The 14,098-nt window shown below is 44.9% G+C and overlaps 1 protein-coding gene across 22 annotated transcripts in view; it reads right to left on the reverse strand.

Moving 5' to 3' along the window:
- The window catches only part of GLIS3 (GLIS family zinc finger 3), a 545,819-nt gene that overhangs the window by 439,551 nt on the left and 92,170 nt on the right, over positions 1-14,098 (reverse strand). For 2 of the 22 annotated variants that reach the window (XM_025423467.3, XM_049092631.1), the window contains exon 1: positions 6,026-6,473. The exons of 19 other annotated variants lie outside the window; for them this stretch is intronic. The gene's annotated coding sequence lies outside the window, so the exon portion shown is untranslated. Of the gene's footprint in view, positions 1-6,025; positions 6,474-14,098 lie in introns of those variants that run through there. One more of the 22 variants, XM_025423478.3, reaches the window with a different exon arrangement.

A 14,098-nucleotide genomic window follows, 5' to 3' on the forward strand; every position in this document is an offset into this window, starting at 1 on the left:
CTGATTTCTTTTCTTCAATGTAGTTATTGCCTAAAAGTGACCAATAAAACTATTTTTAGTGTTGATAGACAAAAGTATTACACAAGTTAAATTATGTTCACTGACATCACTGCAGAAGTATGAACATTCACAACAATGACTAGGCCCTTAACCAATATGACAACATATTTATTGAAGGGAAGGGAGGAAGGAAGGGAAAAAGAAAAAGAAAAAGAAAGAGAAAAAAAGAAAGAAAGAAAGAAAGAAAGAAGAAAGAAAGAAAGAAAGAAAGAAAGAAAAGAAGAAAGAAAGAAAGAAAGAAAGAAAAGAAAAAGAAAGAAAGAAAGAAAGAAAGAAAAGAAAAGAAAAGAAAAGAAAAGAAAAGAAAAGAAAGAAAATGGGATAGAGAAAAAAACCAACACGAATGACTCAGTCAAGTTACAGAAAGAAGTGGAATCTACTACTGGTCATGCTGAAAAGGTTGGGAAAACATTAATCCATTTCTTCACACACAAGAATAACAAGAATTCATACACAGCCCTGGCATCTGGTTAGTTTTCTGCATACAGTGTGCAGCAGGCCTAGAAATGAAACTTCTTGGATCTGGCTCTGAACTTCAGGAAGAAATGATACTCAGAAAATCTGATCTGGAAGAAGAAGAAGAAAGGAAGAAAGTCTGATCTCTTTACCAAGTCCCCTGGAACAGGGTCTGATCTGGTGCTGTAACCCTATCTGCCCATCTGCAGTTCAGCCGGGCTTCCTGCACCTGAAGGAATGTGCAGTTGTTCTCATTCTTGGCCTTGAGGAGATCACATCAGACGAGAATGGTCCCATCAGCTTTCTTCATTTCAAGTCTGCTCTCTACCACTCTCAGCCCTTGTGATTCCAGTTTTACAGACAAATCCCCTGATTTTGTTCCCATAGTGGAACATAATTGGATCCTTGTTTCTGCTCATCCTACATGTTGTACTCGAGTCCACATGGGTGGTCTTTCCCCTCCTCCCTTCTTTGGCCCTCTTTTTCCCCAAATCCAGATCCTACTTACCCTCCATGTCCATCCCAAATCTGTAGGCCTTCCCTGATCCTCTCTTAATATCTGTACCTATTTGCAGAATGGTTAGAATTACACTATCATACATAGTTCATAGGATCACAAAATATGAAATGAGACCAATCATGTTACTTCCTCAGCACAGTGCCTGGCACAAGGACCCAGTAAATGTTAACTATTTTACTCAAAATACCTCTCTTGTAACATCCATAACTTTCTATATCACCTTATAGTTACTTGTCTGTTCATCTCCCTGCCTAAACTCTAATTACATTAAGTTTAGAGGCCTTGTCTAATTTACCCTTTGAACTTTCATGAGTGCTTATATGTTCATAGATGGTTTTAGACAATACCTACACCTCTGTATTTTTCATACTACACATATTACACACATATGGATTCATATATAACATTTATATATCGCATGCATTATTGTATTCATACTTGTACTGCTCATTAATATTGAAAAATGTGATATCAGTAAAATATATAATTACATATTTGTACCCTATATTTATCATTTATTGCCCAAATAAATAACAGTGCAATAAGGTATAACTATGATAACAAACCCTACACTCTGTGCCAGTTTAATCAGAGTTGCATGCTCCCTCGTTTATTCCTTTCTGTGACAGGAAAAAGTAGCCAGACACTATGCCGGTCTTCTAAGCAGAAACAGTATTCTGGCCTTTATCTTGGCATACTCATGAACAATGAAAAATCATAGCTAAAAGCTGGAAAACAAACACAGTCATTTTGTTACTGAGACCAGGCACTTCTTCTTTTGCTATGGGGGTTGGTGGCCCTAAAGGGGATTGTCAAATGCATCTGGAGCACTCAGCTTCTCAGCATTCTCCTTGCTCATCCCACACTGGCTTTGAACTGGTCTTTCACTCTTGTCTGCTGTCCCCTATCAGACCATCAGTGGGATAGAAAACATGCCTTCTGTTTTGTCAGTGTTCTAATTCTATCATATTAAGTAATGCCTGACCAACTAAGTTCCTCAAGCTCAATTATTCCCACCATCTTTAAAGGGAAATCCAAATTATTTGACCTACTACTGGAAGGTTGTGACATCAGCAGAAGAAGCCAGATCCAAGAGTACATATTGAATTATTCCACTCACATAAGGTATTTTTAAAAACGGGCAAGAATAATGTATCTGTTAGAAGTCAAGGCAGTGGTTACTCTTGAGGGGGAACATAATGATGAGTGTGTGAAATGTTGGTAATGTTCTTGATCTGGATGCCAGTTTTTCAGTTCGGTTTAGCTAGTGAAAATTCACCAAGCTTAAGATACATGTTCTTTTCTGTATGGATATTTTATTTCAACTCAATAAAAAACATGGGTTTTGTTTCAACTCCACCTTAAGTAAATGGAGAACCTGACTTGGGGGCATCTTTTTTATCAAACTACATGTTAGAGTCATTTAAAGATTCTGCCGTATGTCTCATCCTCCAGGAATGAGTAAGGCAGCACATTTTTGTTGCACAAATTTCCTAGATGCCATTTATCTATTTTTTAATTTTATTTTTAATCCTAATTGAGTCCACGAAGCAACCAAACTTAGTGAAAAAGTTAGAGTTAAACCTTGTGTTTCCACCGTCTTTATATTATCCTCTACAGAAAATAATTACAGAAACACAAAAAAAATGACTTCTCCAGGGAAGAGAATGTGCAGGAGATGCCACTTCCTGAATTATCTCCTTCAAATCGTACTTCATCTCTACTTGGAAGAATTACAAATTAGCATTACAACTCCAAAGATCAATACCTACAATATGAGAGGGGACAAAAGTGAAAAGAATGTCCTCGGGCTTAATTTACTAGCAAGAAAGAACACTCAGAGGGAAAAAAAAAAAAAAAGACTGAAAACACTCAGCTCTCTTTTGAAACAACGGAAAGACCACTTTCTACCATACGACTGAAGACATAGCTGGTACAGAACAGAACGTTAGTTTGCTATTTTCACCTTCCCTATCCTATTTTGGCCCAGTAGGAACTGCACCCACTAGGTGAACCGTGGAGTTTATCCCACCCATCCCCAAAAAGTTGCTTCTCCTATTTGGAATGAAGATCACTTCTAAGCAAATTAACAGACTCCATGTACTCAAGCTCTAGCAAACCACTCATATTAAGGAACTTGGTTAGAAGCAGGGATCAGAGAAAAGATGCCCTCTCACAACTGGCCCAAGGTGACCCAGGAAGAGAGGGAATTACAGCAGCACTTAGACTGAACCACTCATACTCAAGAATTGCTGACTCCTCTGAGCAACAAAGGAAAAGAATTCACCAATAAGAAGTGTTTTTCAAAGGAATTGGAAAAGAAATGTCCCCTACTCTTCCTTTCAAAGGCAGTGGCAGGTCTGATGTGGCTGCCATAGACAACTGGTGAAAACACAGGAAAACTGCAGTGCCTTTACATGTGATCTCTCCCAGCTGCAACAATAACATGTCATAGCACACTCCTGTCTCTACGTGGCTGCAAGCTTTCCCCCAACCTTCATATGGGTAGATCCTTTTTCTACAAACCTTTGCACGGTGCACTTATTCAACACTTCACCAAGGAAGCAAAATTAGGGGAAGGCGAAGAGGAGGAATGGGAGGATTAAAACCAAATAAATCAATTTTATACAAAAAAAAAAAAAAAAAACACACAAAAAAAAACAACAAAAAAAAAAGCTTCCCAGTTTAGTGTAAAAGGGTAGTCTAACAGAGAATGTGACACGGGGGAAACGGATGTCTGGCTAACTCCCAATGCAGAAATCATGACTCATCAAAGCTTTCAGTGGGGACATAAGAAGGCTTCACATTTGTCTTGAGTTCACCTTCATGCCAAGAGAGGCTCTCTGCACCAGAAACTGGGGAACTTCATTGTGTGTCCAGCATCTGTGACAACTGACTATGAGGGCTTCGACAAAACCCTACAAGTCTCTGAATCTGGGTTTCCTCATCCATAGGGGATCCATAGCCAAGGTCCTTCTAGCTTTTAGTCTCTACTTGATATTCCCAGATTCCAGATCCCAGATCCTAAGGGGAATCGGTCCGCTGGGGGGAGCTGCAGTACATCCCTCTCCTCAAACTCCAGCACCCCGCCCCCCGCCCCAACCCAAACTCTGGGGGAGATACTGAGGTTCTGGAAGTAGATGGGGAGACGGTGCAAAGCCCTTTTCTCCGTAAAAGGGGCCACAACCGCCAGAGTCCAGTCCCAAAAGACGCTGCTCCCTGCCATTCCGGAAGTACCCTCCACCCCCCGCCCCTGCCCCGGGTTTAGATGCTCCAGAGATGAGGGCCTCGCGGAAACCCAGGAAGCCTAGCAGGAGGTGAGGAATACAGAGCAGAGGGGCGGGGGTTGGGGGGGAGAAGGGGCTCTCCAGGCAGGAGGAGGGCCTGAGAGATCGAGAGGTGCTGGGGACCCGCCGGGCGGGGAGACGCGACTGGGGCAGGGTGGGAGGAGGGCAGCCCTTATCCCGACCCCCTGGCGTGGCCCGCGGAGGTCGGAGGCCCGAGCCACTAGGCTCCCCCGCGCGGAGCGAGGGGCGGGTCTGAGGGCGGAGGCGGCAGGGCCCCGGCTGGGGCGCGCTGGGGCGACCCCGTCACTCGCCGGCCGCCTCTGACCCTAACCCTCCGCCGGGTCCGCGAGCTAGCGCAGCAAAACAAAACAAACTCGTGCCGGTTTCCTGTTGTGCAACCCAGCCCCGAGTAAGTCGGGCCGAAAGGGCGCCGCCGCCGGCCCGCGGCTGGGAAACCCGAGCGGGGAGAGCAGCGCGCTGCCCTTCGCGGCCCGAGCTGAGCTGGGATTCCGGGGCGGCTGCGGCCCGGAGCTGCCATCGAGCCGGCGTCCTAACCCTCGGGTCTGCTTTCGCTTCTTGCCTCCCAAACACCCTCAACAAGTGGAGGGCGCGACCCGCGAAGCCAGAAACCACCTTTCCCAAAGCTTCTCCCTCCAGGTACCTAATTGAATCATCCATAGGATGACAAATCACTCAGGGCCGAGTTTTCCAGACACTTGGGTAACTTCCTCGTCCCCGAGGTGACTTGTCAGCTCCAGTGAGTAACTTGGAAGTGTCGCTTGGGGCAAGGTGTGTGTCTAGGAGAGAGCCGGCTGCTCAGTCACGCTTTCCAGAGAGCGGCCCCGACAGACTTCAAAATACACACAGCGTCATTTACAGGGACTGGTGCTGTGAGCGGGACAGAGTGGCCAAGACTGAGACATTTTCCAAACAGTGCTGACATTTTGTCGGGCCCCTAAAAATGTAAACGCAAAGTGACGAACCCGGTGGGGAGTGTGAGCGTCTGAGAATGTCTGCGCCTTTTGCCGCGTGGGAGGTTATAGTTAGAGACCTGGCGGCTGCGGGTCACGGAACAACTCCCAGAGACAGGACCCCCCACCCCCACCCCAAGAACCTTCGGAGCAATGGGGACCTTGTCTTTGGGGAGATCCAAGTGTGCAAAACGGCCTCAGCGGAGTTCCACAAACACGTGGAACTGGAAAAGGCAACTACAGACCCGTGAGCGCGCGCGGGACCTCACGTCCCCCCATCAGTGCCCACTTCTTCAAAGTTTCCCTTCAGTGGGGACTCGGGGGCGGCGTGCAGGACCAAGCCCGTGGGTCCTGTAACTTGCCTTGATTGTGTGGCCCTCTGGCCCCTGCTGTCCAAAAGAAAAACCCAAAACAAAAACTCTTCCTAATTAAAGAAACTTTAATACCTTGTTGATTCCCTTTCCGTCTTCTACACTCGGTGCTCTGAGGCAACTGACAACAACAGGGCTTGATGCCTCATCCAGGGTTGCTGTCTCAACAAACACATCTTTTAGAAAATCTCGGGCTGGGGGTGCGAGTATCCTTAAACCCGCGCGAACGCCACGGGTTCCGCGTGGAAAACTATTTCTAACCCCTAGTTTGCGTCTCTGAGCGTTAACTCCCCCACACTCCGAAGCGCCGGTTTCTCCCGTCTCTCGCCTGCGAGCAAAGTTCCTATGGTATCCACTTACCAGGTAACCCGGATTTCCACAACAAAGCCAGGCGTGCGGGTCCCCTCCTCGGCCAGCCTGCGAGTGACAGCGGCGGCCGCCCTTCAGCGCGCTCCACGGGTTCTGCCTCCTTCGGAAATGAGAACTCCCATCCAAGCCGGGGGACGGAGCGCGGAAACCCGGCCCAAGTGCCGTGTGTGTGCGCGCGCGTGTGCGAGGGCAGCGGCGGCAGGGGGAGGAGGCGGCAGGAGGGGGTGGCCGGACCCTCGGCATCAGCTCATTCTCCCCCCACACGGACACAGACACAGACACGCGCAAATGTTTTTAAAAAGTTGAGTTTCGACTTTGTGCCTCGCCTGTCCCGCTCATCCTCGCCCTGCGTCTGGGGGCCGGTGCGGGATGCTGGCTAATTGCTTTCGGCGGGTTCCGTTGGGGGAGCGCTGGTGCGAGCCTGGACGGCTGCGGGCGGGCGGGAGGGCGGGCGTGCGGGGAGGGGCAACGGTATCGGCCCTGGCGCTGGTGCCCTTGCGCGCCGCGCTCTGGGCTGCTGGGGCGGCGCAGTGTGGACGCGGCTGCAAGGGGAGGGAGGTGGGAGGGGGAGAGGAGAGGGAGGGAGGGAGGGAGAAGGCGGCCCCGCGAGGAGTGTGGATGTGTGTTCGGCCGCGAGGGCCGGCCTGTAGCCAGCTGCTTCCTGAGTGTGAGCGCCGGAGGGGGAGGGGGAAGAGGGTGGGGGCGGGCTCGCCGGTCACCAGGCTGACCAATTCGATGGCCGCGCTCGTGTCTCCCTCTCCACGCGTTCACGCACGCACTCCTTCCCGTGTGCCAGGGAGTTTAGGAACTCCAGAACAGAGTAACAGCAGAGAGACACTGCCTTCTTCTTGGGCCTTATTTGTTGAATTGGCCTTTTTAACGTGAAAAAGTGTCAGAGTTTTGACAGGATCTGATGTCAAATAGTAGAGAACAAGTGAAAACAAATACCCAATAGTAAAATACAGAGAGAAAAACTTTTTAAAAAGTGGTAAATGGCAAAAGTGTCTTTCTGATACTTAGGATTAGATGAACATAACTTTGAAAATGGCTAGGTGAAGCACAGAGGATGCCTCTGGCATCTCTTCTAAGTATAAGCAGAGAAGAAATGGAAATGTTACCTGAATATAAAATTCTAAAAACAGGCTGTTAGGAAGGGAGGCACACTCTCTGCATGTATAGCATCTATTCAGTAATACTTGCTCCTTAAGAATTCAACCTCCTGGGATGCTTGTGTGGCACAGTGGTTGAGCATCTGCCTTCATCAGCTCAAGGAGTGATCCCCTGATCCCAGTCCCACAACAGGCTCCCCATAGGGAGCCTGCTTCTCCCTCTGCCTATGTCTCTGCCTCTCTCTGTGTGTTTCATGAATAAATAAATAAAATCTTTAAATTTTTTTTCAACATCCTCACCTAAGCTGTGACCCCAGCCCTTCTACTTGGCTTGGTCAGAGCCCTCAAGAGACTGTCCCCAGAAGGCCAACTACTAGTGGTTCCCCACATGTACTGCTACATATGTACAGACTTGCATCTTGGGAATCAACGTATATAAAACACAAATCCCCTCCAGTTAGGCCTTTCTGTGGTGACATCCAGAATTCTGGGTGCGCCTGGGTGGCTCAGTCGGTTAAGCATCTGACTCTTGATTTTGGCACAGGTCATGATCTCAGGGTCTTGAGATCTAGCCCAGCTACATCTCCACGCTCGTTGTGGAGCCTGCTTAAGATTCTCTCTCCCTCTCACTGTCTCCTTCTAAGGAAAAAAATGAATTCCACCAATCCTTATATTCTATTCTAGGGCTTCCACTAAAATATAAATGAGCATTCCTATGAGCAAGATAGAAGCCCTCAAGTACACAAATGACTTGCCCCAAAAAGCCAAACCAAAATGATTATTGATAATTTTCATTTATCTTATTTCAGAAAGAATATTACTAGAGTGGGTCTGTATCCAAGATATTGACATCATACAAAAAAAAACCCATTTTCACAATCCTTATGTCTTGTTATGATCTGCTTTTCAAGACTCCCTTTAAGGAAGGCATTTTTCCCCTCTGCTAAAGACACAAACTCATCAGAATATTAATCATCAGAATATCTGTCAGCAGAAGTAGAGAGACGGAAATAAATTTATAAGTGCTTAGGATATGTCATTGTCAATTTTCCAGTTTCTCTCTGTTCTTCATCTCCTTTTAAATACAAGTATCCAAGCCCAAGATGGCAATAGATGGGCTCAACCACACACAAGAAAAGGCTCATAAAATGAAGCATGCAGCAACATCACAAAAACAAAGAAACCAAGTGGTAGAAGTTGCTATGACTATTCCATTGTGGCTAGTTATTGCAACATGCTTGACATTCACAGAAAAAGTCTTCCTCATTAACTCCAGCCTTCAGGAACAGAGCAAGATGGGAACACTGACCCTTTAATGCGCTTTGGGAAATTCTCTTCATCCAGACTCTTGTGCTGTACATAGGGCTCCCCAGGAACAAGACAAGCGTGGGTGGAAGCTGCAAAAAAACCGATCTACCATCTCTTGAATATCATCTTAAATACAATAGTTTTCATGCATGAAACGATATCCTAGGGGCTTGAAGAAGCTTCTTAAGCTTCCTACTTGATAGGAACAGCTTAGCTGGAAGAGAAAAATATTGTGCTACACCCTACTTTAATCAGTGGCTCATGGAAAATAAAACACTGGGAAAGCTATGAGTCATTAACCTGGAGATCCCCAAAATTCTCTTCACTTAGAAGAGACCTACAGCAGGAAAGTCATTTTTTATTTAGGTGGGATTTTCATGAGCCTCTAACATTCCTATACTTTACGACTAAATACGTACAGTACTTCACTTGACTTTTTTTTGGTGGGGGGAGGGCAGGAATGTAGATCAGCAATGTCCTTATGTTCCATGGGATATAGTAAAGATGCAGGATTCCTAATAAAATCCTGGAGTGACTCAGAATGAGATCTGTACCTCTTCTAGACTGAAATGGTCAGCAGGGATGGAGGAGGGGAGAGTAAGAAATGGTGGGAAAGGAAATAGTGTAGTTCAGAAATGACACTCTTCCTTCCCTGTAAGCTCTCCATCATGCTTAGGAATCACACCCTGGCAGCCTTTCAGCCAGAGGTGGGAACTGCAGTCTAGTTGCTCTCTTCCCTCTCTGGAGCCATCAGTTGTGTGTATCTCAGCCTCTGACTCAGGGCAGCCAACTCAGCAGACAAAACCCTGCTGCCAGCTCAAGTCCAGTTCTCATTCACTAGAGAAATATTCAGTGAGTACCCACTCTGTCCCAGGACAGGGAGTAAAGGAATTAACACTTGCAGGCATTGTGCAAGGGAAGATGTCACATAAAGCAATTTGCCCAGTGCCAGAGATACAGCAAACCCTTAAGAAATGATGGCTCTGCAATACAGAACCTTATCCAAGCAATTTCCAAATGGCCATTGGTAGTCTCCTACATGGAAGCCAGGAAGCTGAAGCCCAGTAAAAAGTTATAGAGAGTGAGGGGCAGAGCTAGGTTTGTCAGTCTTGAAGCCCCAAGTCCTTGTAAACTAAAATAATACCACATGTTCTCTGAATTTGTACAAAGTACACTGCAGGTGTATAAAATGCAAGCACCTTGTGATCAATGTCAGATAAGCACAGGTGAGTGTGGAGGAGGCAAAAATCATTTCCTACTATACATCCCATGCAGTAGCTTGGCTGTTTCAGCTGGACTTCAAAGAAGGAGTATAGAATTGATAAGCCAAGAAAGTCATCACAGGTGGAATAAGGAGCGTCAGAAAGGCACAAAAGGCATAGATCCTGTGTATCTGCTCACACCAAGCAAGAGTACAAAATAGGAATATGCACAGTCTCATACAGCAACATCAGCAGAACACAACGGACTCTGGGATGGAACATCTTAGGTGCAACCCTACAGGAGAACTGTTGTTTGTGTCAGTCTGAGGGATCCACCAGCAAACCTTTACAAACTTGCAAAGAACTATGATCAGATTCCTACTTCTGTAAAATGTATATAGAGAGAAACAAGCTTTAACCCCCAAAGGCAGACAAGTTAAACTAACAGCACCAGGGATAGTATGCCTAGCTATTCACACACACACACACACACACACACACACACAACCACATGGGAGCTGGCAAGAGTCCAGTTATGGAGAAATGCACTGGAAAAAGTCAGTGTTTGCCAACTTAAAGAGGGGAAATAAATGTGTCAGATGGAAAATTTCCATTTTACCTTCCTAAGCGAATAGTACAAATAGTGGAATGTTATCAGTGCTTAATACCCTCATAAAACATTTAAGTTGATCTTTCTATTAATTTTGCCACAAGTGCAGTCAGCCCAGACTCTCCTGCTTCCACAGCAGTGATGCAATTTTTAAAAAGTATTATTTACACTCATTACATTCATAGCATCATACCTATTTTCCTTTCTCAGATTGAAACTGTGAATCAGAGTCTAAAATGTATCACTCAATATGCAACTGACCAATACTGAAGTATTTTACTCCATGCAATGCCTCATCTATTTTAATTGGTAAAATTTTTCTTCCTATTTTATACAGACCCAATTGAGACTGCATCTTGTGTTCTACAATGGTGACAGGATATTTCTTGACATACTATTAATGTGTATCCACAGAGTTTACCAAAATAAAAAAAAAAAGTTCATAGACATACACAATATTCCACAGGCAGCCAGTCTCCTACTATTTTTTTTCCACTTAACATCCATACTGGCTACTTCTATATGCCACCTAATATAAAATTAATTACCTCATCATAATGCTACCTATCCATTAAGTTCCCTTCTCTCAGTGCCTTCTCATTGGTAGAATTTACAGTTCATGAGCCTTTCATGGTCTAGCAATACAGCTGAGCACTAGTAAGTACTTAATGCTAAATGAGTGGATGAATTAATGAAGAAGTGAAAGAACATTTTTTCCCACTTTGAGAGTTGGTGAATGGCACTAACGACTGTCTTTGCACATCTATGTAATCATTCCAATACTCCAAAAGGGTCTAAACACCTGTCACTCTCTTTCTGTGCCCCAAGGCTCATCATTGTAAACCGAAAGTTCTTCCTTCTTGGGGAAGAAAACTGTCTCAGCAATGCTTACCATCAGGAGGGTGAGCCTCCTCCTCCTCTGCTGCCCCAATGATCCTCCCCCATATGACACCCCAGTCCTCCCTCGTGCCACACCACACCAGGTCATCTGCATCACACCCTGAACAACAGGAAAACATATGTACTAAATTATGGGGAGAAAAAAAAGAGGGAAAATATGGACCAAGGGCACAGGAAGGAAGATGAATTTCTTCAAAACAAGAGGAAGCTGGGGTGCCTGAGTGGCTCAGTTGGTTGAGCATCAGACTCTTGATTTCCGGTCAGGTCATGATCTTGGGGTAATGAGATCGAGCCCCATGCTCAGTGAGGAGTCTGCTTGCCCCTCCCTCACATACATAACATATGTGAGCTCTCCCTCAAATACATAAGTAAAAATCTTTTTAAAAAATAAATAATAAAAAACAAGAGAAAGTAAAGGAGGCAAGACAGCATTAGGACAGCTCCAGAATAAGCAAGAACAATGAGTAAGTTGTGGACAGAATTAAGCTCTGAAAAAAAAAAAAAGTGATCCAGTGGCTCTTCAGACTCCTCCCTACTCACCTCAAGTTCTAAACAGACCTGCCTGCAAGGGGGTTTGAATGTACTTGGAGATTGTCTACAAATTCTTAGGCCCCGTGATGCTGAAGTACTCAGGCAGTTTTCAGATCCATAAACATTTCTATCCCCCTTTTGACCCCGTAAGAGAATGGAGGAGTACCATTTTATTGTCCATCAGACAAATGACCAACAGTCCCCAAAGGAGACCTGCCCTAGGTAAAGCACTGACTCCCTTCAGGCTGGAATGGTGTTCCAAGTTCACTGTCTGCATTACTTCCCTTAATTCCCACGACATCCCAATGAGGTGACAAGTTCTATTTTATAAATGAGGAAACAAAGGCAGAGAAAAGTAGGTTATCTTTCCAGCATTACCCAGCTCCTGGGGAAATGGTCAGGCTTCAAAGAGAAACATTTCCCACATTAACCATTATTCTACTCTTCTTTCCATGCAGGGAGCCCTGCTTCCACCAGATATCTATTTGTTTATTCATTCAAGCAGGATAGTACATTGGAAGGAGGGTGACTCTAGAATCAGAAAACCTAGAAATCCTAACTCTGCCACTTTCTGGAAGACGTCTGGCTGGTTCCTGAACCACTGAGGACCTCAGGGCTGCTACCTGAGTTATTGCAAGGATTGACTGGGAATTGCAAAACTGGCCGGCACATATGCACAACCAGGGGCTTCCTCTGACCAGAGAGATTGGTTCACTGATGGGCATATGACCCAATTTGGACCAATATAATGTAAAGAGGAGAGCTCTGGCTACAGGGACTAGTTTGATGATGGGTAGAGGACCCATTTTGGTCCAATGAGATGTTCTCATAAGAGGAAAGTTTTGGTAGCTTTTAAAAATGTCTTCTCCTCTCTCTAAAGAGCCTCTTCTGTGTGTTATGAAGAGACAGAAATGAAGCCGTCTTCCTCTCAGCCTGCCAAGGAAGGTGTAACTTTGTGGAAAGCAAGGTGGAGAAGGCAGCAGAAAACAGGCCCAGAGTCCTAACGGAACCACACGTGATCGCCATCCAATCTCTGGACCATTTCATTTGCGGGAGCCAGTAGATCTCTTTTATTTTTGTTTAAACAAATAGCTGACAACAACTTATAGAAGTACCTAAGGCATTCAGCATACCATGGAGGGTACAAAGAAAAGCAATACTTAAAAACTTAAAGGGGCTCACCATCCAATATAGATACTTAGTTTCTGTGACATCATTTTAGCCTGGTTACTTTAAAAAAAAAAATTTATGGTTCACATTCTTTTTGAGATCCTCCTATCATCTGATCAGTATTACATTAAACAAGAGACATTTTGCTTCCACAGTAATTACACAATGCCCCCTTTCAGACCAGCTGGTCAACCTTTGGGGGTCAGATACAGTAGCTTATCCATTTGGTTGTCAGACAACTGTCCTGAAAATCCAGGCCATTTATACATGTTCTCAGTTACTGGTTAACAATATAGCCCTGGAACACAGCACCTAATAGAAGTATATGCATTCCCAAATTCCTACTGAAAGTGGAATTTATCTCACTCCTGGATAAAACAGAGTCAAGATTTTCCAACTGACTTTCAGAAATAAAAAAAAATATTTGTACAGAAGTCACTGCTCAGGCCCACTCACTTCTGTTATTAATCCTACCTGAGAAAGTCTCAGTTCAGCCTGGACACCGCCTCCCCCATCCCCATGCTTTTCTGTCTTCTGTCTTGTAACCAAATGTCATTTAAAACTCAGCTATAGATACCATTTGGGGCTATTGGCGTAAGCAGCAGGAGCAGAGAGTCCTTAGATTCTAGATTGAATTTAGGGACCAGCAGTCAGACAGTCTGAGCTCAATAATAATGATGCTATCTCAGCTGGCTGCCTAGGTCAGAAATGTTCTTCCTGCCACTGCTTTCATTTTTCTTCCAGCAAGAAGTGGACATGAAGGAGAAAATGTGAGTGGCAAGTTATAAGCCATAAGCTTAAGATACAGCTTAGTTATGGCAATCAGAAAAGCTCACATTTATTAGGGATTTATTGTGTGCCAGCAGCTGAGGCAAGGTACTTGAGATTCTTAATCTCATTCAATCCTTACAGATATCTATCTAATAAGTGATAGAAGTAGGACTAGAACCTAGCTATGGCTCCAGGGCACATGCTCTCAGCCACAACACTCTACTGCCTCCACAGAGTACTGCTTATTGGAAGACATTTTGATCAGATATGTGATTAAAACTATTAGATGTAAAATTTATGAATAAAATTTATTGTATAAATGGTATATGTCATAACCAGTTGCAGGACACCACCAAGTGATACTACACTACTATGGTTCCTCAAACCTACCTTGAATACTCTTCAAAGTCCCCAAACCTCTGCATGTGCTCTTCTGTCCATATGGAATGATCCTTATTGTCTA

Source organism: Canis lupus, chromosome 1 (genome assembly GCF_003254725.2).
Source record: "Canis lupus dingo isolate Sandy chromosome 1, ASM325472v2, whole genome shotgun sequence".
Lineage (NCBI taxonomy): Eukaryota > Metazoa > Chordata > Mammalia > Carnivora > Canidae > Canis > Canis lupus.